The 23,411-nt window shown below is 41.5% G+C and overlaps 1 protein-coding gene and 1 long non-coding RNA gene across 5 annotated transcripts in view; one reads left to right on the plus strand and one right to left on the minus strand.

Moving 5' to 3' along the window:
* The window catches only part of EPAS1 (endothelial PAS domain protein 1), a 116,003-nt gene that overhangs the window by 83,809 nt on the left and 8,783 nt on the right, over positions 1 to 23,411 (minus strand). The window lies entirely within an intron of this gene.
* On the plus strand, positions 12,837 to 22,641 carry LOC114012531 (uncharacterized). The gene is made up of 3 exons (XR_003555036.2): positions 12,837 to 12,994; positions 17,157 to 17,235; positions 22,378 to 22,641. It is a non-coding gene; the product is annotated as an uncharacterized LOC114012531 (long non-coding RNA).

Genomic DNA, 23,411 nt, shown 5'->3' on the forward strand with positions numbered 1-23,411 from the left:
CACTCCCATCACGATATTGGAAAGTATAATTTTGAAATTTTGGGAAATCTCAATGAAGAAACCAAGGAGAAAACAGATGCAATCCAATTTGTTAAATGGAGAAGGCTTTTGTTTCAAGTTTTCCTCCTGACCTTTGATAACTTATTATTTAGAAATACTATGTTTCACAGTTACTTTTTTTTGTTGTTGTTGTTAAATTGGCCTGCAGGGAGTAAAGGCTGAATACAATTTGCTAAGCAGAGCTCTGATGCATCATCTAGAGTGCACACAACTGCCGAGCAGCCAGGGTGACCCACTCAGAAGCTTAAAGACATAGAGCACATGTGAGACACCAGCATTTATTTATTTTTTTTTTTAAAAACCAACTGCTGAAAAGGAGTGAGCTTAACCTAGGAATATAGTCTGTTACAGTACGCTTTTTGGTACATAATGCAATAATAGTACAATTTAACGGAAAAGAAGTATGAAGCAGATGTGGCCCTCAATTTTCAGAAATTCTTTTGCAATGGTTCTGACAGGTAGGCACCATACGGATATAGTATTAATTATTACCTCCTATTCTATTTTAACCTATTTACTTCACCCTCCATATTACCCGCAGCAGCTGTCGGTGCTAGCATCAGGCAGAAGAGGTCTGCAGGCTCTTCCTGCTCCCTGACAGTAGCTCTGGGAAGGAAACTTGGGCTCAAGATCACCAAAACAAAGCCAGCAAAAACAACAGTAACACTTAGGCGATGGGAAGGGAAACTGTTCCTCTGGGTGGATTTAAAAGGCAAATTTTGTAGCAATGCTTTTAATGCTCATTACCTGCTGTTCCCAAGAAACAGTTATCACCACAGATGAGGAAGAGGAGCAATATGAACAAGAGCAAAAGCCCTGTGTGGCAGATTAACGTCCAGAGAAACGGGAAGCTACAATTGAAGATTTTTGCAATACTGAAGCTGATACCGATGCCTAGTAGTTAACATTCAGTCACTCAACAAATATTTATTTAGAGACAGTGTAACATGCCCACTGCAGAACTTTGAGTTTTAAAAAGAACCAAAAGATATTTATTTATTTGTTTTAGAAACCTGATTGCCACAGGTAATGCAGCTCTTAAACCTTTCAATCTCTGGTGGTTACTTCTAGAGGGTTTGCACGGCACATGGGTGACAATCAAGCCTATACTGACTTTCTGTATAGCAGTGAATTTCCCTCTAACATAATCCCAATGAAAACTCAGGTTAGAATGAAAATGAAGCAATAAACTCTCTTCTTAATCCCAGCACTAAATGCTGATTTAACCCTAATCCAGGCAAATAGATTTGGGCTTCTTTTTTTATTCACCAAGACTAATCTACTTTAATGAAGATCTTGAAAAGTGTTTGTTTTAAAGCAGTCATTCTTAAATGACTGATGTTTAACAAAGCCACTGAACCCATTAACCCTGTGGGTGCTTGTCACCTAAAGAAGGCAACAAATTATTGTAAAACTGAAAAAAATATCCTAAATTCTTCAAGTGCTGCGATACTCAAGGCAAAATCCCTGGCCAGAAATTACCTTTTCTGGGAGCAGAAAGCTGCCATAAAAAGATAAATTTCTTATCACTACATCTTTTGAAAGAATCACACAATATTGCTGAATTCTTTGGTCTTCTAAATCCTTTTATCCCCAAGAAAAGCTAGCTTTTAGCAGGTGATGTTCTCGGTAATTGAAATCCCAGCCCAAAGGTACTGCTGTATAACTCTCAGATGTATCCTGGGGACTCTAAAACCTTAACTGGCCTGAGGCAGTCATAGATACTCACAGTGGATAACTGCAACCAACTCGCCCTGAGCTCCCTCTAAGTCAATGTTGAAAACACAATTTCCATGAGAGTGTGACCTGGAGCAGGATCCTAACCCTGGTCTCGAAGACATCTGGGACAGCCTCCTCTCACCCAGCACACCCCTCTGCCCAGACAACTCGGGTGCTCAGGAGCTGCCTTCTCAACAGCCACAAGGTTACAGCAAGCTGACTGTTTGAAGTACTGGTAAAGTTCACCTTTTTCCCTTTTGCCCTGGAACTTGTACTATTTTGGGGAACCACTCCAAGATCCATTTGGCACAGGGTCTAACATTTGTTTCTTAAGCAGATCTGCTCCTGGAAATATTTACAGGCTCTTAAGTAGTGACAACACGAGATATTGGGTACAGTACAAGTGATTCACATACAGACAAGGAGTTGGATAGTCGTCCCCCCTTTTCCCCAAAGCCATCTCTGTTTTTCTTCCACATCTATGTGCTGCAAGCTTTGAGGGAGGCACCTGTTATCAGTAATGACCCTGGCTGTGCATACTAAGGGATGTTACACTTCATTATACTGTAATATATCATTTATGATAATGTGTGCCATTTCACTGAGAAAGAAAAAAAAAAAGTAGGAGAAAACTGCAAATATTGTATCCAAAGTCATCTATTTCTGTGGACAAATAGATTTAATCTCATTGCAAGTTGCTTTGGTAAGAGAATGCTTTAACAAACTCCAAACTCTTAACCCTTGGGTTTCAGTAGTCATAAGAATTAAAACCAGAAGGACCATTACGTCTTCCAGGAAATTAGCATTAACGATAAACCCAAGATAATTTAATCTAGTAGTGAGTTTGGTCACAACACATACATTAAAATAAGATGTTCATTTTTGCATAAGCAAATTAATACAAAGCAGCAGCACTACTAACAAGGGTAGGCACTTATATTTACACAAAGTGAAAGCTAGGAACTACATAAATACCTCTATGCAGCCACTGATGCCAAGTTACTCTTCATTTACACTGCTATAGATAGCTACAGTCAGATTTAAAACATCTGAAAAATCCCATTCAGTAACATGGAATCTGAGGCACTATTATACATGTTCTTTCTTCACCAATGACAAAAGAACTAGTCCAACAGTCTTTCAAAACTCCTTAATTTAAAAAAAAACCTACTAAAACCTCTGAATATCTCCAGCAAGTTTATTAGAGCTCTACATCTACCCTTTGCTTCGGAGCAGTTGCAACAAAAGTATTTGCTCAAGCTATGGGAGTTGTTGATTTATTGACTTTACATGCTATGTCCTATAGACAAGGCAAGTGCAACAGCCAAAGGAAAGAACAATATTTAGAACTGTTTTTCTCTTCAGACAGTGAGGCTTCGGGAACGCAGCTAAAACCTCCAATTACATTTTTCAAATAGCGGAGCATGTTAGGCCAGTACAGCCCCAAATCTCGGCCAGCCTGACAGGCTCAGCAGGTTTTCTCCCTGAATTGTGTCACCAACCCTGAGACAAGTACAGCAGAACCCCAGACGTGCCTTGCATCAGAACCAAACAAGTGATATGTGAACACTGCACTCAAGTTTTCAAAGGTACAGGTAGAAGTTTTGCTGCAAGAGTCCTACAGAACATTCACACACATTGTGAAACTAAACCCAGGACCCTCCTGACCCCTCCCAATTAACATTACAGGCATTTAAATCAGTTGGTTTGAGACATTTCCCACCATCAGCACAAGTTGTTTTCATCACAGTAAATGATCACTGGTGGGATTTTCCTAGTCCCCACTGACACCAGTTTTCAGTAAAACCAGCAGGATTCTGAAATCACAGCACACACTCTTGTTATCACAACAGTTCACCTCAAAACCAGCTTGGATTTCAAAGCTCTTTCCAAAACCTACACATCTCCAAACACTGATTACACAGAGCTTCATCTGGTTATCCAGATGTATGCTTTATTAAAAGCCCTCTGAGCTGTGTCATATAACGTATCTGAGCCAGCAAAGCATTAGAAAATCTGTACATATCAGGTTGTCAGAAAAATGAAAGGACATTCATAATCTGTAGCAGTGTCCAAAGGCAAGGTAACAACCAGGAATCAGCGTCCTACTTAAACCATTTTTTTTCCCTGAACACAGTAAAGAATTTTTTCAGTCCTTCATTGACTGGATACTCATGATTTGGCTTAATGCAGGGTGCTGGCATATTCCCATAGTTACAGGCACATAGATGACTTCAGTGGAGTTCTCTAACAAGCTGGATTAATTCAGTGTTCACATTATTAACATTGCTTTTACTTTGTACCTAAATATTTTTGTTTACATATTTTATTTAGTTTTCATTTTTCTGTTTAAATCCTGTAGTTCTGTCTCCTAAAAACATCCAGAAGAAAAGATGCTTGTGAACAGATGCCTTCTGATGGAAATAGCAATTTTTGCAGTTTGAGTGCATGCAACTTCAACAGAAGATTCTATTCAAATGAACAGCTAGTTCACATTAAAGATACTGAAGATTTTTAGAAGTGATTTTTACCAGAAAATACCCAATAACCCTACCAAGCAACCTAAAATATTAAAAACAGAAAGACAAGCCTGAACTATCTATTCTGTAAGGCAAGTTTCAATTCTTTTCCAGTAAAACCTGGCAAACAAATGAGGGAATTCATCTCCCAAGAGATGAATAAGTAATTTATGTTGCAACTCTTACGTTTATTTAATAAATAACAGAGCCAGATTGTGAAGTATTGAGATGAAAGTACTGAGGCTGGAGGTTGTGCTGCTCAGCTCCTGGCATAAAGTGTGTAGTGTTACTGGAAAGTATCAGCATCAAAACAGAGCTAGAAAGTACCGAGCTCAGAGGTTCGCACACTTCTCCTCCCGCACTTACGTGGGATAACTTCCATTTTCTAGCTGAGATTTTTGGTTCATAAACAACACAGATTGTTAGTTCCTATTAGCTTCAAACATAAAGCAGGCTTGTGATGTGGAAACTTCAGCCACAAAGAGGAGGAAGATGGGGAAAAAGGAAAAAGAAAGAGCACCATGAAGTACTGTTCTGACTGACCAAAATGTTCCACGCCTTGTAAATGCGTTTTGGTTTATATTTCTCTTGGAATTTCTCTTTCTTGCCCTATGAAAGCTGTGTTAATGTTAATCTTCATGTTTTAGAAGATGTCCATGAAAGTATCCCTCAGAAGAGTTAGTTCTGCCATTCTGGGGAGTCTCCAATGTGTCTCTTCCAGAGTAACAGAGAAGGAAGTGGAATTTTCAGCAGTTTGAGGCTGTACCTAAGCTCTTTAAGAATTGCCCAGTACTCCCCCATTTCAATGAAAGGAAGACTCCTATGGTTTTGTCTGCTATCTGACAGTTTGTTTCCTAACTATTTTTTGTCCTACAGAAGTCTGCTGATGAAATGCCAGCTCCTTACTGTTCTTTAAATCACCACCCTCTCTCCTCCTTCCTTCCATGTTCTCCCACAGACCCATCCCAGACTCCCCCTTGGCAGCTTTCCCCATGTCACCGTTCATCCTTTCCTCAAACTGACAGTTCACTTTCACTCAAAATGCTCCATTTAAAAAGACTCTTTAAATACAGTTATCATAAATCCATGGATATAAGCCAATAAAACAGCATATCACAGTGAAGTTTTCTAGTATCTGTTAGATAATTCTTTGTAAGAATCCATCACAACTCTCATTAAATGCTCTCATGTTTTGTTGTCCCAGTGAAAACCTATGCTAAATGTGAAATGACCTGACTTCTACCACGCATAACATGTTATATGTTTTTCAAAATCAATAAATTATTTCATTCCCTTTTGCCTGGAGATATTTATGATCTGCATTCTAGTCAGCTTCCATAACTTCTGCTAGACTCTTTAGGCAGGTTTTATTCCTTTTCTTGCAAGTTGTCTGTCATTCATAGCCTGATCTGCATCAGTCACAAGTTTTGCCCGCACAGGCAGCTTCCTTACTGCAGTAGCTTTTCGAGCACCTAGCAACACTTTCTTAAGAAAAGTCTCGCTGGAATTAAGGAAAACATGAATGATGATTTCAAGTTATGAATCAGCCAACTGATCTGATGCCAAGGAGGCCAAAGTGTTTAACACCATCTTTGCACCAGCATTTGCCAAAAGTAAGATGTGAGTAGGCTACTAGCACAGTGCCACCAGTGACAGGGGTTATGTATCCTGTTAGATACATGTAGATTAAAGACAGAATCAGTAAAAGTAATATTTAAGTTAAATGCACTCTAAGTTCGTCATAGAATACCTAAAGATTGGCCTAAAGCAAACTCAGAACCTCTAATGGTTGTCTGTGAGAGCTAACTGGGAATGGTTGCTGTACCAGAGAACTGGAAGAGGCAAGCTTAGTGGCTACTTCTAAAAGACATGGGGGGTGCAGTGGGGTGTGCAGTGTAACAAAAAAAAAGAGCAGATGTCAAAAAGATGTCAAAATTTCCAGACAACTTAAATCCCTAGAAAAAACTCTATGGTAAATTACTAAACTTATCTGTTGTGGAACAAACCAAAGAAAGTAACAGCAGTTAGTTTGGATCTATCAACAACAAATCTAGCCCAAACCAAATTAATTTTCATCTGGAACACAACTGCAGACCTTCTATATAGGAAGGAATGACTGTCATATCTCTCAAATTCATTAGTGCTGTAAACAAGCCACAGAAGACATTGAAGCATCCTTTTATTTTTGGCAGCAATCCACTAGTGGCAGAGGAGTTTGTAGGTATATATTGAATGATAGCATTAGAGAGGAAGGACAGTTTTGATAAACCTGGAGAAGCAGGGGGAAAAGGGAATTCAGAAAGAAAAATGCAAGTTACTAGGATAGCTGACGGCACTGATACAGTGTGGAAAACAAGAAGCCAGGCAAAAATCCTTCAAGAAATAATTTGGAGATTACAGGGTGGATCACAAAGTGAGCATAATTCAGCATTTCCTACTCTGTAACAGCATGATAATCCTTGCACTCAGGCATCCATGTGAGAGTGCATCTTACAAGCCACATGGAAATCTTCTGCCACCCTGCTCAGCTGTAAGGCTGAACCCTATCTCCCCTGAAGTGCAGTGCTCAGAATTAGGTAAAGCCAGAAAAAGACCAGGAGAGATCAGCAAGAGTGGTCAGAAGTCTCCAGTGTGACCAGTAAAGAAATTCTGACCAATAACAAACTTTGAATACATAAAAGCTCTGCAAAAAAGAAGGTAACCATCAGCTGTGGTAAGGAGGACAGAACTGAGACTGAGACTTCTAGAGCACAAGTCTTATGAGGAGCAGATGAGGGAACTGGGGTTACTTAGCCTGGGGAAAATAAGGCTCAGGGGGACCTTATCACTCTACAGCTCCCTGAAAGGAGGTTGTAGACCCCAAGCAACAGGACAAGAGGAAACAGCCTCAAGTTACACCAGGGGAAGTTTAGGCTGGATATTAGGAAAAATTCCTCCACTGAAACGGTGGTCAAGCACTGGAACAGGCTGCCCAGTGAAGTGGTTGAGTCACCATCCCTGGAGGTATTTAAAAGTGTAGATGTGGCACTTAGGGACATGGTTTAGTGATGAACTTGGCAGTGCTGGGTTAACAGTTGGACTCGATCTTGAAGGTCTTTTCCAACACAAATGGTTCAATGATTCTACGAGACTTAAATTACACAGACTTAGATTTTTCTGAAAACTAGCTTCGCTGATAGGGCGAGTGAGCTGTGACTGGACAATGTCTTAACATTTCTCAGAAAAGATGTGCAAATAGATGATGAGGACAGACATACAACTGAAAGATCATCTCTTGAGATGCCACCTTGGGTGTCCCTCCCTGCAGCTGGCATGGGAAGGCCAGGATTCAGCAGTATGAAATTGGCAAAAGGTGTATAGGGCACTGCTCAGAAAATTATGCAGATGGAAGAGTTAAAACATAATCAAACAAAACTATTCCCCCCACTTGGTTAATCTTATGATGAAAGAGGAATTAGAGGCAATATTTTTAAAGATGCATCACTCTATTCTCTCCTCCCTGGTGGTAGGTACCTGTTTTCTGGGTTTGAAACCTTTTCCTTTACTATTTATAAATTGATATCTTGTTTCAGAGCTTGCAACACATTAACAGTCATGGGTTGGTCTCCCATAGTAACTTGGTATTGTTTTTATTGTGCTGCGCAGACCAGATACCAGGTTTTCCAGACCCTTAAACACCAGTGACCTGATGTATGCAGCAGACACAAACTGGTGCCATATCCCATAAAAAGGACATGGAACTTTTGATGTGAGTGCAGAGGAGGGCTACCATGAAGGTGACCAGAGGGCTGGAGCACCTCTCCTCTGAAGACAGGCTGAGAGAGTTGGGGTGGTTCAGCCTGGAGAAGAGAAGGCTCCGGGGACACCTTACTGCAGCCTTCCAGTGCCTAAAGGGGCCTGCAGGAAAGTGGGGAGGGACTTTGTACAAGGGCATGTGGTGACAGGACAAGGGGTGATGGCTTTGAACTGGAAGAGGGCAGATTTACGTTAGATATTAGGAATAAACTCTTTACTGTGAGGGTGGTGAGGCACAGGAATGGGTTATGCAGAGAAGCTGTGGATGCCCCATCCCTGGAAGTGTTTAAGGCCAGGTTGGATGGGGCTTGGAACAACCTGGTCTAGTGGAAGGTGTCCCTGCCCATGGCTGGGGGTTGGACCAGATGACCCTTGAGGTCCCTTCCAACCCAAATGATTTTATGATATTGCCTGGTTTGCTTTGTCAGGGGTGCCAGTCAGATGCTTGCCTACTTTATTGCTTACTTTTCCTTAGAATGCAATAATGAAAAACTGGTTTCCAAAGAAAACCCCATATCAATGGACTGCTATATCTGGGCATAATGACAGTACCACTGAAAAGACCTTGCTTCTTGATGAAAGAATTTCAGCCTTTGAGACTTCAGACCTGGTTTCAGAGTGCCTTTGCCACAAAATTCCTGATTATTAAGTTCCAGCTATGACTAACCCCATTACCAGACACTGCAGTGGGTAGCAGCCAAGATGACACACATCCCTCTCTATTACTACGATGTGCCATGTTCTGGTTTCCAGCCAGGCTTTATATTATTTCTTTTCTTTACAATTCAATGTAATTTTGGGCTTGGTATTATTACTGTCTCTGCAATAAATATTTCTTAATTCTCAAATAGAAATAACTTGAAATCTGGGAGGCAAAAATTCCATAACATTTTTCCGGAAGAAAAGCATTAAATCTTTGATGTAAAGAACTGCAGACCCAGACTCCACCTGGTCCTGGATGCACAAGAAGCAGAGCCAGCGAGGGAGGAAGCCACTACAGCTGGGTTTAGAGAGTCCAAGGGAAGAAAAGGCAACAGTTGTGCTCCTTTGAAATGCAGACTGCCTGCCAAATTCTCCAACTGCACTGCACTAGGAAGTACTTTTTAATCAGGGGCGGAAAAAAAAAAAAAAAAAAAAAGAGAGAGAGAGGGAGGGAGCATGGTTATATGACAAGTCGCCCTGTTTCTATCTCTTAATTGGCATTTTCCTAGAAGGACTGATTGTGTCTTAAGATATTACAATTTTTAATGTTCTTTCAGTAGTAAGAAAAATTCTTAGTAGTTTAACACAGCTGTCTCTCAGAAGGTTATCTCTTGTTTACAGTACATTTTGATACTATCTTTTAAGCACTGAAACAGAAACAAACAGGCATCTAAATACCTGTTACCACAGTTTGCAGAAGTGATGAATTATTAACTATTTTCTGTCATCTTTTACATTATGTTAATTTTCTTTATCTTGCACATCTGTCACACACCCCCTCCCATCCAACATGCAGGAAAAAAATATTTAAATAAAGTTATTCATGCTTATATGTGGTCAATATAGCTGACATTAAGATACAACAGGTCAAATCAAAGAAATTGTACCAGTTACTCTGCCTGAGGAATTGGCCCTCATTCTATGCAATGTGTCTTACAGTCCTCATCTTCTTAAACAAGTTCATCAGCCTATCACTTTTTAAAAAAAATATCTTCATTTAGAAATTAAAAAAACAAAACCAGAAAAAAAAAAATCATTTAAACTGATGCACGATCACAATAATCCTTTGTTATTTTGAATTGTCTAATTTAGGATTATCTTCAAGTTTGTTTCCTTACAGCTAACACCCAGTTAGTATGGGAACAAGGGATTGCAGGCATTAACCACTTCTCAAATGAAAATCATAGGTCAGAAATTCTCATTGACCACAGCAGAAATTAGATCAAACCCAAGTACTACACTGCAGGAACACAAATTCCACAGGCAGGAAGCACTGCCAGCCTGTATGCTCCTTCAGCAGATAAGCTTTTTACACAAGATTATTATCATGACAAATTCTGACAGAGATTTGGATTAATTCTATCATAATGCTTTATTCCCAACTTTACCATCAATACTATGAATACAGAGACTCCATCTGAAAGCCATGGTTTTCAATAGCAATACAGACTAAACTTCTGTGCATGTAAAGCATTAACATGAAGGCAGAAATAGGGTTAGTTGCCCCCTGGATGTGGTTACAGTATAAGAAAGCATTTTCTTCTTTATTTATTCACATAGGTCTCATTGACCAGTTCCTGGCAGAGGAAGACTGAATGCATGCAGATACTCAGTTGCTGTAGATCAGGTGCCTCCTTTAAAGTCAGCAACATCATGATAAACCGACTTGATCAATTTACACCAGCTCAGGAAAAATTCTGTATGGATACTCGTAGCTCAGTAAGACTGCAGTACAAACATGCATCCTCTTCCCTCACAACTTCCCTCACAAAAAATGTTGATATTCATAACCATGTTGGCCAAAGGAATGTCCTTTAAGGGCACTTGCCCACAGCAGATCAAAAAGATCCAAGAAATCTATTTTAAATGCTAGCTAATGCATTTATAACATTCAGTTATTCATCAACAGTTAAAGAGATGGATTATCAGGCAGCAAAGAGAGAAGCCTTGTGGGAGGCTGTCAGAAGAATAGGTTTGATAGTCCTAACATAGAACTACTGATGTGCTTATGGCCAGATAAGAGTATATGGCTGCTGTTAATCATTTGCTGTATGTCACCACATGGGGGGCTTTCTTTCATGTAGGGGTGTCTCTCATTGGTAAGAAGCCTTTTTTCCTCTTTGGAAGTGCATATCACTGCACACAGGGAAAAAAAAAAAAAAAAAAAGAACTACGAATACACATGTACAAAAATGCAAGGAATAAAGAAGGTCAGAGCTCTACTCATCCAATCACCACCCACATTTCTCAGCAAAATAGGTCCTTCCATAGGGCCTTTTACACTGGTAGCAAGGCAAAACAGCATACTTTCTTCATAGTACTTTTAAGACTGAAGAGCTGCCATCAGGTTGTGTGTTTTACGGGAGGCCCCAAACTTTAATCCAGGATGCTGGCTTTGCTGCTCCCTGAGAAGCACCTGTGTACTCCATCAGCAGAGCCACACTGGCATGAGTCGCCCTTGGGTTGCCAAGGCTGTGGTGGGGCAGCCGCAGTGGAGGATCGTCCCTGACCAACATACCAGCAGGAGCTGAGCCCTTCACATTCCTGTGATGCAGCCTGTATTTACTTTTGGCCAGATCATTAGCCAAAGACATGAGGAGATAATGCCTTCTTTATCCCTTTATGAGCAGAGCAAGTAAGAAGAAATATTAGGGGCACCTGGGGTAAAAATTACATTGGGTAGACATACTCCTCATTTTCACATGAAGATTCAGGTACATCTGCAACCAGGAGCTAGTGTTTATGCCTGCATCAGCATATATAGTTGTGCTAGTTAAGTCAGGTTCATAGGTAATTATTTATGTTATAACAGCAGGGGTGGGGGGTAGGGGAAGAAGAGAGATATCTTGAATTTAGGAAGGCTAGTTCACTTAGCTCTGTAACGCAAAGCACGTGTTCCTTTTTAAGTACATGAGCAAATCCCGTAACGACTCCTGCTTGAACACAAATGTGCACTTCAGTGCTTGCACTTGGCTGGATCCTCAGTTTCCAACTCATTTATGTAAAGATTTTGGACCTTTCTTAAGCAAAATGAAATTGTAAGAAAATACCTGCTTACTCTTCCCAAAGATGAAAAAGCAAGTGTCATTTCCTATTCTTTTATCCCTCTTATCCCACACTGATACATGACGTTTATTTAAAAGGAAACATTTTCAGGCAAAGAGAAAATAATATTTGTTTTAAAGAGAGCAGAAGACAAAATGGCATATTCAACTCTCTTTCAAACAGGACCTAACTTAGAGCTGTGGGTGTGGAGGTACTTACAGTATTTAACCACGTGTAACAGAAATAGCACTTCTAGAACCTGATTTCTTTATCAGATAACACATACAGATGAAACTACCAGTGCTCTGAATGTTTCATGACCACATGACAAATCGTTTCATGGGCCAACAGTTTCCCTTTCTTCCAGAAAAACACACTGAAGACTCATCTGGACTGAGTGTCTTCACTCCCTCTAGAATGAGTCTTAATTCAAAGCTTTCCTTGCTATTGCTGTGTGAGAGAGTGTATTTGCTAAGAGGTGGGACATAAAGATATTTGCATTTAACAAGAGCATTTCAAATTTTAAGAAGTGTATACCCTGAACACTTAAGATGAACATGGAAGCTAGCTGAGAGAATGAACCATTGGTAAGGATTAGGAGATTGTTATTTTTAAAGGAAACCAGCACTAAAAAAAAAAAAAAAAATGAAAAGAAAAAACCCAAACAAAAACCCAAACCCAAACCACTTCACTAAAAGGTAAGAAATGCAGGAGCTGAGGTTCCAACAACAATTGTCATCACTGGTATTATTTTCACAAAACTTTTCCTGAAAAACGAATCATACTAACAGCCTACTGTGGAATTGGAATCCCCCAGAGCCTCTGGGGCTTTGGATTTGCTGCAGGTGGGTGGATTGCTGTGAGTTGCAGGATGAGAATTAACCATCAAATTGCAAACATGCCCAGGCTGTGTAATCACACCATCATTTAACAGTGACCTGTATCTTTCACTGTATCTTTCCCTTTCCACCCTCTATTAGTGCACCACCAGTGTCAGGCTGTGGTGTCTTCAAGGATGGATCGTATCTTTCCATATTTTTTTTGTGCAAGACACCCAAGGCACTTCCTAGAGACATGAAGAGAACTCCCAAGGACAGCGGCTAAGTGGGGTGCAGTCATTATGCAGCAGACTCACAAGCTTCAGCATTTGCCAGGTATGTGCCGTAAAATCAAATGGATATGCTGCTATATTAACACTGTTTTCCAGCTGTGTATTTTGTATGGGTTGACTCTGCAATTTCCAGCTGTAACCATAGCCTGGCACTACCCTAGGCTGGATCTTGTGTATAACCCATTTCCAAGAATATTACTTTAATATTTCAAAGGGCAGAAGTGGGACTGTAAATTATATTTTGAATTCCCCAAGTACTTATTACTGTACAAAGTCCCTTTTTTTTAAAAAAAAAAGTTTCCCCCTAATATTAGTATTGATTTTTGTTTTTTAGAATTATGTCAGCAATTCCTTACAAGCTGCCTTTTTTGTTTTAAAATGCATTACTATAAAACGTATCTGATAAACTGACTTTTTCAGGACAGCTACTGGTAATTTTAGAAGAAGCAGCTGAATGCATAAGAGCTTTTGAGTTAAACCTTAAAAAAAGCCTCTATATGTCTTCCCAAGAAGAGTTTTTGTAACACTTCCTAGAGCTTCAGGAGAACTGCACCGCCAGCACAGGGAAGGTCCCACAGGTGACTGGAGGCCCAGAGGGGCTCAAGCTGGTGTGGACCAGAAGCCCTCCCCCTCCTGGCCTCTCACCCCACTTAGAAGAGTTGTCCAAAGCATTAAGGCCTTGTTGCGGCAAAAATACTGCAGCTCCAGGAGACCCGATGAGCTGATCTAATTGTTTATCACAGATATAAAAGTATTTCCACTACCTGGCTTCCCACACCCATTCCTGTCTTACATTGTGACAGCCTGATGCTCAGTAGACTATTCTTATCAGCCACTTTAGCTCATTGGAGGAAACTAACACAGAAAAAAAAATATAAAGTAGTACATAACTTTGTACTGGTATTAAAACTGAACCTTCTGTAGGAGTCCAGGCAGCATGCAGCTGGTGCAGCGGAGCACAGACCTCTTCCCCGTTGTGGTAGAAAAACTGATGCATCTACTTATTCTACCTGTCCTCTTGCCTACCCGAGTAAGGGCACTTGGGGACTCTGGCTTGATTACTCTGCGGGCAGAAAGTTATTTTGGGACCAAGACTAAAACCAAGCAGCCAGCTATGGATTCCAGCTGTGCGACAAAAGCAATATCAGAAGTTCCTGATGTTTGAAAGTATACATCTGCAGCTGCCTCCTCCACAGAAGAAGGAACACAAACAGCCTTCTTTAAAGTGGAATGCTGAAAAAAAAATAAATCACCACTTCTGTTAATTTTCTTAAGATCTTGGCTTTTGAGCTCCCTGGGATACCTCAGGAAATGTGGGTTTCCTCATCCAAACCAGCCAATCTTGTAAATTGGTACTGTAGAAACCAGCAGCGGGTGTGGTTAGCTCATGAAACCACTGGAGAAAAAATGCAGAGACTCTCTAGCAACGCGATCAGTGTTAGGGCATAGGAACAGTCACAGGTACTGCACTGAATTCCCTTGTCTCCAAGGGGAAAACTGTACCATCCCTGACCTCAATCTAAATTACCTTACATCAGCTACAAGCCAGTCCCATACTAGCTAGCTGCTTTTCCACCAGTTGCCTGGAATTGCTGACACATGGGGCCACCAGCTCTGTCTCCTGCCTTTCCCAAAAGGGGCAGAGGAGCAAGAGATGCCCTTTGCCTTGCCAGGCAGCTCTGGAGATGCAACACCTGTTTGAGCACACTTTAAACCACAGGAACAGTGCAAGAGAAACAGCCATGTCAAAGCACACAGCACTACCCTACCTGACATGCTGATACAGAAAAGGAATTTTCTGGTACATACCCTGGGACTGAAAAGGTAGAAGGTTGACAAGAAGCTTTTGAAATTCAAAATAGGATAAAGAAAGTGATCTTATCGCAGGAAATCTGCCTCTATGTAGTACAATAAAAGTTTTGGGAGTTTCCTAATGTAATTATCTGCATGATCTGCTAATGGCTGGTATAGATGGGCTGCCCCTAAGACTATAAAAAGACTTGAGAAAGCTAGCGGTGGTTCCCGGTGCCTCAGCACGCTATGCCAGCTGACAGGCAGTAACACAGCGTGTCAGGAAGCACTGCAGGAAGACACAGAATGGGGTCTTTCACAATCACCTGCAAGTTTATTAGCTGTCTTCGTTCCTTTGTACTGTATTCTTTCCTGGTCCCAAAGCATTTTCCACCTTGGATACGCTCTTTATAAAATTGATTTTCATAAAAAGCAAACATCTATGTGCTTCTACACAGCAGAAAAGCGGCTGAATGAGTGAACTGAGAGCAGTGTAAGTGAAAAACTTAAGGTACTCTATCACAGCAAATCAGGTGTAAAATTTTATTGAAACTACAGTAAACAAGTTCATTTTTAGCCATTTACTGTATGCTATTTAACAGCTAAATTCACTTTAATCCCCCTTTAACATTGCAGCGATCACATACTTTGCTTTAAACACTAGCGTCACATGCATGAGACTAGGGAGGTATTCAACTAGACTGCTGAAACTGAAGATCACAGAGCAGTTTGTCAATAGTGGTATAATTATTCCAGCTTAACATGAACAGTAAGACTTTGTGGAGTTCAGTTTGAGTGGAAGAAACAAACAAAACAACAGGACTCCTATAAGAACATGTATAGGCATTATGAACTTTGTGCCAGCATAAATTGATGGAGATTGAGACCTTTAATGGACACATAGGCCAAGCAATACGGTCCGAGGATTTGTCTTTAACAAAACCAGTGGGTTTAGTCAAGCTATAGACTATATGGACAAGAAGTACTGCTTCAACTTTTCTGATCTTTTTGGTCGAATGCTTTCTTTGGGATCAATGGCAACATCGTAACGTACTTCCAAGAAAAGGACGAAATTAAGAAAGACTGAATTTCCCTCAGCACTTTTTAAATTTTGGAAGCAGGTTTGAATGGTATCGTAGTCATCACCCACAGGTTACATGACAAACAAAAGAGAGCCAAAAAAAGGGTTAGGAGTAAGGACAAAGTTAAAAGGAATAAACCCTGGGAAAACATAAGCTACACACAAGGTTTGGAAGGAAAATAATTGACAAATGTTGGTTAAAACATGGTAACATAGAAGTGTGAAAATCAGAGCTGGACCCGTTTCATCCCTGCTGCAAAGCTGCATCATCTAAATAAAATTCCAGCAAGATCCTGTTTGGCCTTTGCAGTGAGAGCAGGCAACACAACCTGCAACCAGCACTGCAACCAACAAGTTTAGTCTTCAGAAGGCTTCAATCAGCAAGGGCCAAATGCATCTTTGCAAGGCCAGTGACAATAGAGGAGGATTTTTATCTGAACTTCTGAAAGATGTAAACAACAGTGAGGGATTTTGGAGAATCGCTTCAAAACAATTACGTGGTTGGAGGAACTGACTAAGGTTTCTTCACAAGAGCTAAACATGTCTAGTCTGGCTGAGCAGTCTCCAGCAGAAGCTGGAGAGAGGCCTGGGAATTTTTAAGTCTTCATCTAAAGTCCAAAACCTGAAGGTACCTACAGAAACACAAAGCAAATGAGCCTTGTGGGATAAAATTAGACACTAGGAAGTAAACTGGTAGGGAAAAGTGTACCCCATAGAAAAGTGATTCTGCTGTTCAATAAGTAGCAGAGGAAAGGAGGTGCATATGGGTCCAGATTAGCAGGTACTAACAACCAAATCTGAGGGGAGTTATTTACTGTAATCATACAGAGCCCTCAGGAGTAGCACACTATAACCGAGATAAGAGAAACTAAGATTCTTTGGACCTGAAGGCAGACTTCTCGGTGTTCTCCAAATACAAAGTCCGAAGTATCTCCCTTCTTAGGTTTTTGAATTGGCAACACCTTTATTATTTTGAACATCTAAATGCTTCTCTAAAATTTTGGCCCACTATTTTATGCAGAAAGGTCTTCCTCATAAGAAAAAAAAAAAAAGTTTGTTAGGACTGATAAGGGAGAACCAAGTTTTGCATGCATTAGTTGCAAATTTATTTCATACAGGCTGTTTTAAGTAAATAGAATTTGTTGGAACAGAGCTGTCATCAGAGTGTATCGATCATCTGAGGCTTTTTAGATTCACAGAAAGAGCAGACAAATGCAGGGGGGAAGAGAGCCTGTAATTCTGCTTTTTGTTATCCCATGTCTGTAATACTAACTGATGCAAACGTCCACTGTTAATTGTGTGGTTTTTTTGTTGGTTTTTTTTTTTACATCAGCATACATGGGCACATTACTGGATTGATGTCTCACAGGGGAGCTGTGTATTGGCAGGAACAACAGACTACAAGCGATCTAGTAAGTATTTTCGAATTCTTAGACTATGTCTTACTGAAAACTGGCAATCTTTCCTGTTTCTTATTCCAGCTTAAAATAAGCCCTAGTTGTGGTCTAGTCCAAAGCTTGCATCTGTCAACTTTGTGGCACGCAGATACACAAATACAGTAACATTTGTTTTCTATGTATTATGTCCTTCCATTCATGTCAGTGGGAACCACTTTACATCAAATCTTCCTCCAGTTCATCCACATCCACCCCCACCCCTGCCTTATCTGCACACTAACTCCATGATCTTGTCTATTTTCCCTTTTAGTATTTCCCTCCCCCACCCCCCACCCCACCCCCCGCTTTGGGAACAATAACTGAGGCACAGAAAATTTCCAGTTACATTTGGTTTTCCCTCAGAAATTAAAATGATAGACATTGGTAGGGGAAACGGACCGCACAGTAGCAATTACACTTCTGTTGAGTACATCACTTGGTCTGTGTATTTTGGTTGCCTTCTGAAGGTCCTTTTATTTTAGTCTCAGGCCTACTTGGCTGCAGTAGGTCACTTGTTTCCGACAGCAATAAAAATAAAAATAAAAAAGCAGCAGCCCTGAAAGCAGCATTCTCCCCCGCCCCGAGGATGTTGTTTTCCAGCCTGTCTGGGTTTCCGGTTCCCATGAATCAGCTTGTTGCTGTTGTGTTTGGGTTCACTGCGCCGCAGGAAAATGCTAAAAGGCTTGCTTTCTTTTCATGAAAAAGCAAGACAAATTCTAACAGAAAGCCACCTTGGTTTCTGAGCATTTTAAAAAAAGAAGTTAATTTTTCCATCTTTTTCCCTATTGTCCTCTTTGCATTTATTCCAGGAAACCCCTTCATCTTACTGAGATTTTGAGTGTTACTGAAGGGCCAGGGCTTGGCTTTCTGCAGCAACTTGCTGCACCAAGGATGGTGCTGCTTTGCCAGGAGAGGCTCACAAGGATTTTGCCCATTGCAACTGGTGTTTCGGGAAAGTGCGTCACCACCGCTTGAAATGCCAGCCTGCATGATCCCGCCACGGCTTCACCAGCTTCCTCAGATTGAGAGCTGGGCCAGGGACTCAAGGCCATTCACATCCCTTTTCAGATGCAATCCATCCAAATCCATCCAACCCTGTCTGCTCCAAAGAGAGAGAGGTCGGGAGATACGAGCACAACTGATAACAAAAGCCCAGGAACAGGCCTGTTGCTCTGTGGAAACCACAGCTTGTGCAGAGCGCACACACACCCCTATATATATAGCTACACTCTAGTCTTCAGCCATTCCTACAAACCTGGAGTCAATAGGGTTTTCTGGCTTTGCATTTTTTTTTACAGCTTAGTTTCATAAGCTAAAATAGCTGACCCTGCTTCCACTAGTAGGTTGCAGTAGATGATCCACCAAAGCCCCTTCCAAACTGAATTGTTGTCCTATGACCCTAAAATGCAATTAAACTCTCAGTCCATGCCCCTACCTCAAATAGCTTCTGGACTTGACTGATTTCTATCCAGCCTGGCAAAGGGGTATTGACAGATAATTAAGGTCCTGGAAGGTTGTTTTTTTTTTTGTTTTAATTTTATTTTGGAGGGGTTTTTTTTGTTTGTTTTGGTTTTGTTTGTGTGCTTTTTTTTTTTTTTAAATTATGGCAGGATAGAGAAGAAAGATGAAAAGCAGATTCCTTCCCCCCCTCCCTTTCCCAAAAGCAGACAGATTACACATTTTGAATGCTATTTAGCAACAGCACATACCTCAACCAGCCTATTTCCTTCAGCTGTTTATGTCTGTGACTCAGATAAGTCAAAGACACCAACTCTCACGCAACAGCCCCATTCCCCTCCCACCCCCCTTCGAGCCACCAGCCTCTCCAGAGGTGCTCACACCCCGACCCAGGCAGGTAGCAAGTAGAAGTCATGGTGGCCCACAGGGGCAGCGCCGGGCTCTGGGCGCAACCAGAGATACACCACAGTCTCCCACAGAACCACAGAAAAAGCCCCAGAAGTGGCTTACACAAAACCTGGGGGAGCTACCACACACTTTGTGTGTCAGTGGCACAGATAAGCTGCATTTTTCACTGCAGTTGCCTGCCAGAGATGGCTGTTACGTGCTCTGGCAATTTTCCTCTTTAGAGCAGGCACACAGCTTCAGACTTCATAGGAACTTCGAGGTGCTCTCACACCTCAAGAGGTTTTCAACCCTGAGGAGAGGTACGGGGCAGATCTGAATGTGAGATTGGGCCCTCAGTCAGCAAAACATCCCAGTTTCCAAGGGCACTATCTCACCCTGCGCTGGCTTATGTGGACAGTTGGAGAAAGGCAGCAGGAGCTGCCCTCGGGGTGACAGACAAGAAGCCCCAGCTGCTGCCTGATGGCGAGGGAGCCTGGCCAGGGCCCTACCTACGGCGTCAGTGCCGGCTGCCTGCAGGTAAGGGGATCAGAGATAGTGGGGTCCCTCCCCATAAACAGACGTGCATTTCCACACAGAAGTCACGTCCCAGTTTGTACCTCTTCGGCTATCCCTCCCTCCCCTCATGCGGGATACAATGCAGCAGAGACTCAAGGGTTTAAGGAAGTCCCACATTTATTTACGTATATATTTATGATGCGGGCAAATCCAAAACAGTAATAAAGGTCTTCCTTCCTCTGACAGACTGCACATGAGCATGGCACGTTTAAGTGTGACATGTACTTAACTCACAGCAGGCAGGAGACTTTGGCTATTTTCTTAAATCTCCATATCCTGACCCCTTGCTACCTTGGACATGTATGTGTGGGGTACCATGTTGTTGCATGTATCATCTCCCTGCCACCCCAAAGCAATTTCATAGATTTTTTTCCACAGCTCCTCAACCTTGCGTGCCAGAGCTGACCAGCCTGCCCAGTGCACCGGCATGCCTGGGGAGGCAGGGAAGGCTGGGGGGTGCAGGGGAGCAGGACCGGGGAGCTGCATGCCTGCCTGGAGCAGGTGGAGTCCAGAGCTATTGCGCAGTTTGGGGGTGGGCAAGGAAAAAAGGCAGGAGTTATTATCCATGCTCCATCATTCATGGCAGGACTATGCTTGTTCCTGAGAAAAATCCCATTTGTGCCCATCCTGGGATTTTTGGTGCCCTCGGTTCATCCTGTTCTCTCCTGTTTCCATTTATGCCTCCCAGGAAAAAAAAAAAAAAAAAAAAAAAAAAAAAAAGGTGGCGGTGGGAAGAGCCCAAACAAACAGCAGAGTAGTGATGGTACTGAGAAAATCCAAAAAGCCAAACTGATATTCATTGCATAGAGTAGTAATTCATCGATCCCGCACTGACCACACATTGCACAAGGGTGTACTTCTGCCTGTAATGGAGGGCAGAACCGTCAGGCTCCCACAGGCTTGAACTGTTCTGGAGAATTCCCACAATCCCTTGGAAAGGTTCAGAGATAGGAGCCCAACCAGGAGGTGCTCGTTTTGACACACAGCTAGCCTTCTACAAGAAGCCAGCAAGCCGCCTGGAAAGCCTGCATGCACTGCCCTGTTCCCTCTGCATGTGCAAATTTTTGAGGCTCTCTGCTGCTGGTCTGTGAGGAGCCCTGCCCTGGCACCCTAAATGCACAGGATGAGGATCCTGCACAGACTTCAGTTCTCCTGAGCTTGGGTGCTGCAGCACTTGCCAGCACCCACCTCAAAGGGTCTTGCTGCCAGCCGTGGCAGCGGCATCCTGACAGCAGGGCTCAAGCCTGCTGCACTGTATGCATGGTGGTGTCCTCCCCTACGCCTCACCCGACCTCTCCGGCCCTGCCTCAAAATCTCTTGGAAAAGGAAAGGCATCACATTTTAGTTTGCAGGAAGCACAGGCTGGCCACACCACCCTCCTTGTGAGTCCCACTTCGTTGCCAAGCCAGTGCTAATTAAAATTGCTTCATATGAGCACTCTTACACAGGCAGCGTTTTGTGCCTAAAAGATCAGCAGAGTCCAAGTAACTGCAAAAATAGAATCAGATGCAATAACATCTTACATAAGTTTAGGTTAATAATAAACCCAACTTTACTCAAATTCTAGTGACTCTAGTCCTAGTAGTGACAAAATAGGAGACAACTATGAGAACATATTGAACTATTTACTGTGATTTGATGAGAATATCTTTCCTGCAGTTTGTAAAATATTAATAAGGAAAGGAAATATCTGGGCGAGTTGTGTCCCCCTCCCGCCCCGGCTTGGGATTGTTCTGGTAGCTTGAATCAAACATCTAATTTAAGACTGCAAGTGTTACAGCTCAGATTTATGAGTTATGCTTTACTAGGACCCAAAAGATGCAAATGCATACCCAATAGGATTCTCCACTATTTTTTTGTTTACCTCCCTCTAAAATCAATGGTAAAACCTTATATATATACACACATAAAAGGTAACATTACTTCCACTGGATAAACTGGGTCCTTTTAAAGTCTGTCCTGGCTATCCTCATGCTTCTTGATTAGACAAGCTGCCCTTTATATACTATGTTTGCTTCTGCCAAAAACCAACCTGCTTGGTCAGAGAATAAACCGAATTTCTGATAAACTGGATGATCCATTTTGGAGCCCTTTGAACTAAGAAAATATTAGTCTTGCCTCCCACCCCTTAGTGATTGTAACAAGGGTCTGAAATACTGTTGTAGGAGTTTACAAAGCTACCTGAGAACAGGCTCTAGCCTGCCTGTTCCTCCTATACAGGAGACATTATTTGAGGAAAGTGTTAAATAGATACTATTATCAGCCATAGCTATCCTCTTCTGCCATGGAGACAGTAATGTTCTAGGACAGGTTAGAGACAAAAAGGCATCTGAGCCTTCAATAGCTAGGTGGCTAAGAACACACATTCTGGGGCAAACAAAGAAAAGGAATTTAAATGGGTTGAAATGCAACAGTCTCAGCCTCAGAGATATTAACAAAGAACATGCCCTATACAGGAATTTGCAAGGTTGCAACCTGGTAAGAATATTCATATTCCTTCTAGACACTGCCAACTGGATTTGCCAGCTTCTCTAAAGCCTGTTCAAAGTTACACATTGCTTCAGATTTTGGTCTCTCAATAATATACATATCGGTGCATCAATAGTGCCTGTAACTAATGTAAGTTATTTAGATTTGTTTGTTAAAAACAAAACAAAACATACATTTGCTTATATCAGATCATCTGTTTTTCCTCAGGTTGATGGCTGAAGTCCAACTCAGATGTTAATTACAGAGAATACTTCAAAAGCAAAGGCACTTCTCAGAATAACTTCGGAAGAAGGATGTAACACTCACTTTTCAATTACAAGCTGAATTTGCTTTAACATTTTTGACCGCATCTCTATTTTTGGCTACTTGTACCTTTGCTGTTCTGTATACTTAGTGAGGCAAGGAGTATTTGTAGAAAGATAAAATTAAAGCATATGCACTGACATGAGATACTTCCATAATGTATGAGAAAGGTGATTAAAATTAACAGTCTTAATAGCGATTTTTTTCTTTGAAGCGTTAGACTTCATAACTAACAATGTTCTAATAAGATTTTGATATTATTTTTTTTTTAAACAAAGGCATGCACATGTGTACACACCACGGTAACAGCTAGCATCTCAAAGTAATTGTGGAGGTTCAGATGTGAGCAGTAGCACTGCAACAGATGTCCAGCAGAGAAAAGGAGCAGGTATCACTGGATCACAGCATGACCCTGAATAAGTTATTTGACTGCTCAGCTCCAGTTTCTCAGTTTGTGAAATGGGAATATTAATGTTTAACTACCTCAATAAATGTACATTTACAATATACAAACATACATACATGATACCAAAAAGGCCACGGTCTTCCACATTAGAAATACAAGTAAGTACATGGGAGCAAGTTTTACCAAGAATTTGACCCTTTGCCATTCCAACCCTCAAAAAAAAAAAAAAAAAAGGCTAGAAGAATGACACAAAACTGACACAAGGCCTCATAGTGAGGATGATTTGGGGATTTAACTTATCAAAGAGAAGGTCAAAAGTTAACTTGATCACAATCTACAGGTACTTACACAAAGAGAGTAGCTATAACTAGAGGGCTCCTTCTCTTAGACAAAGGCAAAACAGCTACTAGAAATTCAAATTATCCAAGGCTGCAGTGAACAAGCCAGCAGTAACAATCTTCAGATCAAGGCAGAAGAGCATAAATTTCTGAGATACACGCTAGGTCACTGGGTTACCTTCAGGCATTGCTGG

This window comes from Falco peregrinus, chromosome 11 (assembly GCF_023634155.1).
Source record: "Falco peregrinus isolate bFalPer1 chromosome 11, bFalPer1.pri, whole genome shotgun sequence".
Classification (NCBI taxonomy): domain Eukaryota; kingdom Metazoa; phylum Chordata; class Aves; order Falconiformes; family Falconidae; genus Falco; species Falco peregrinus.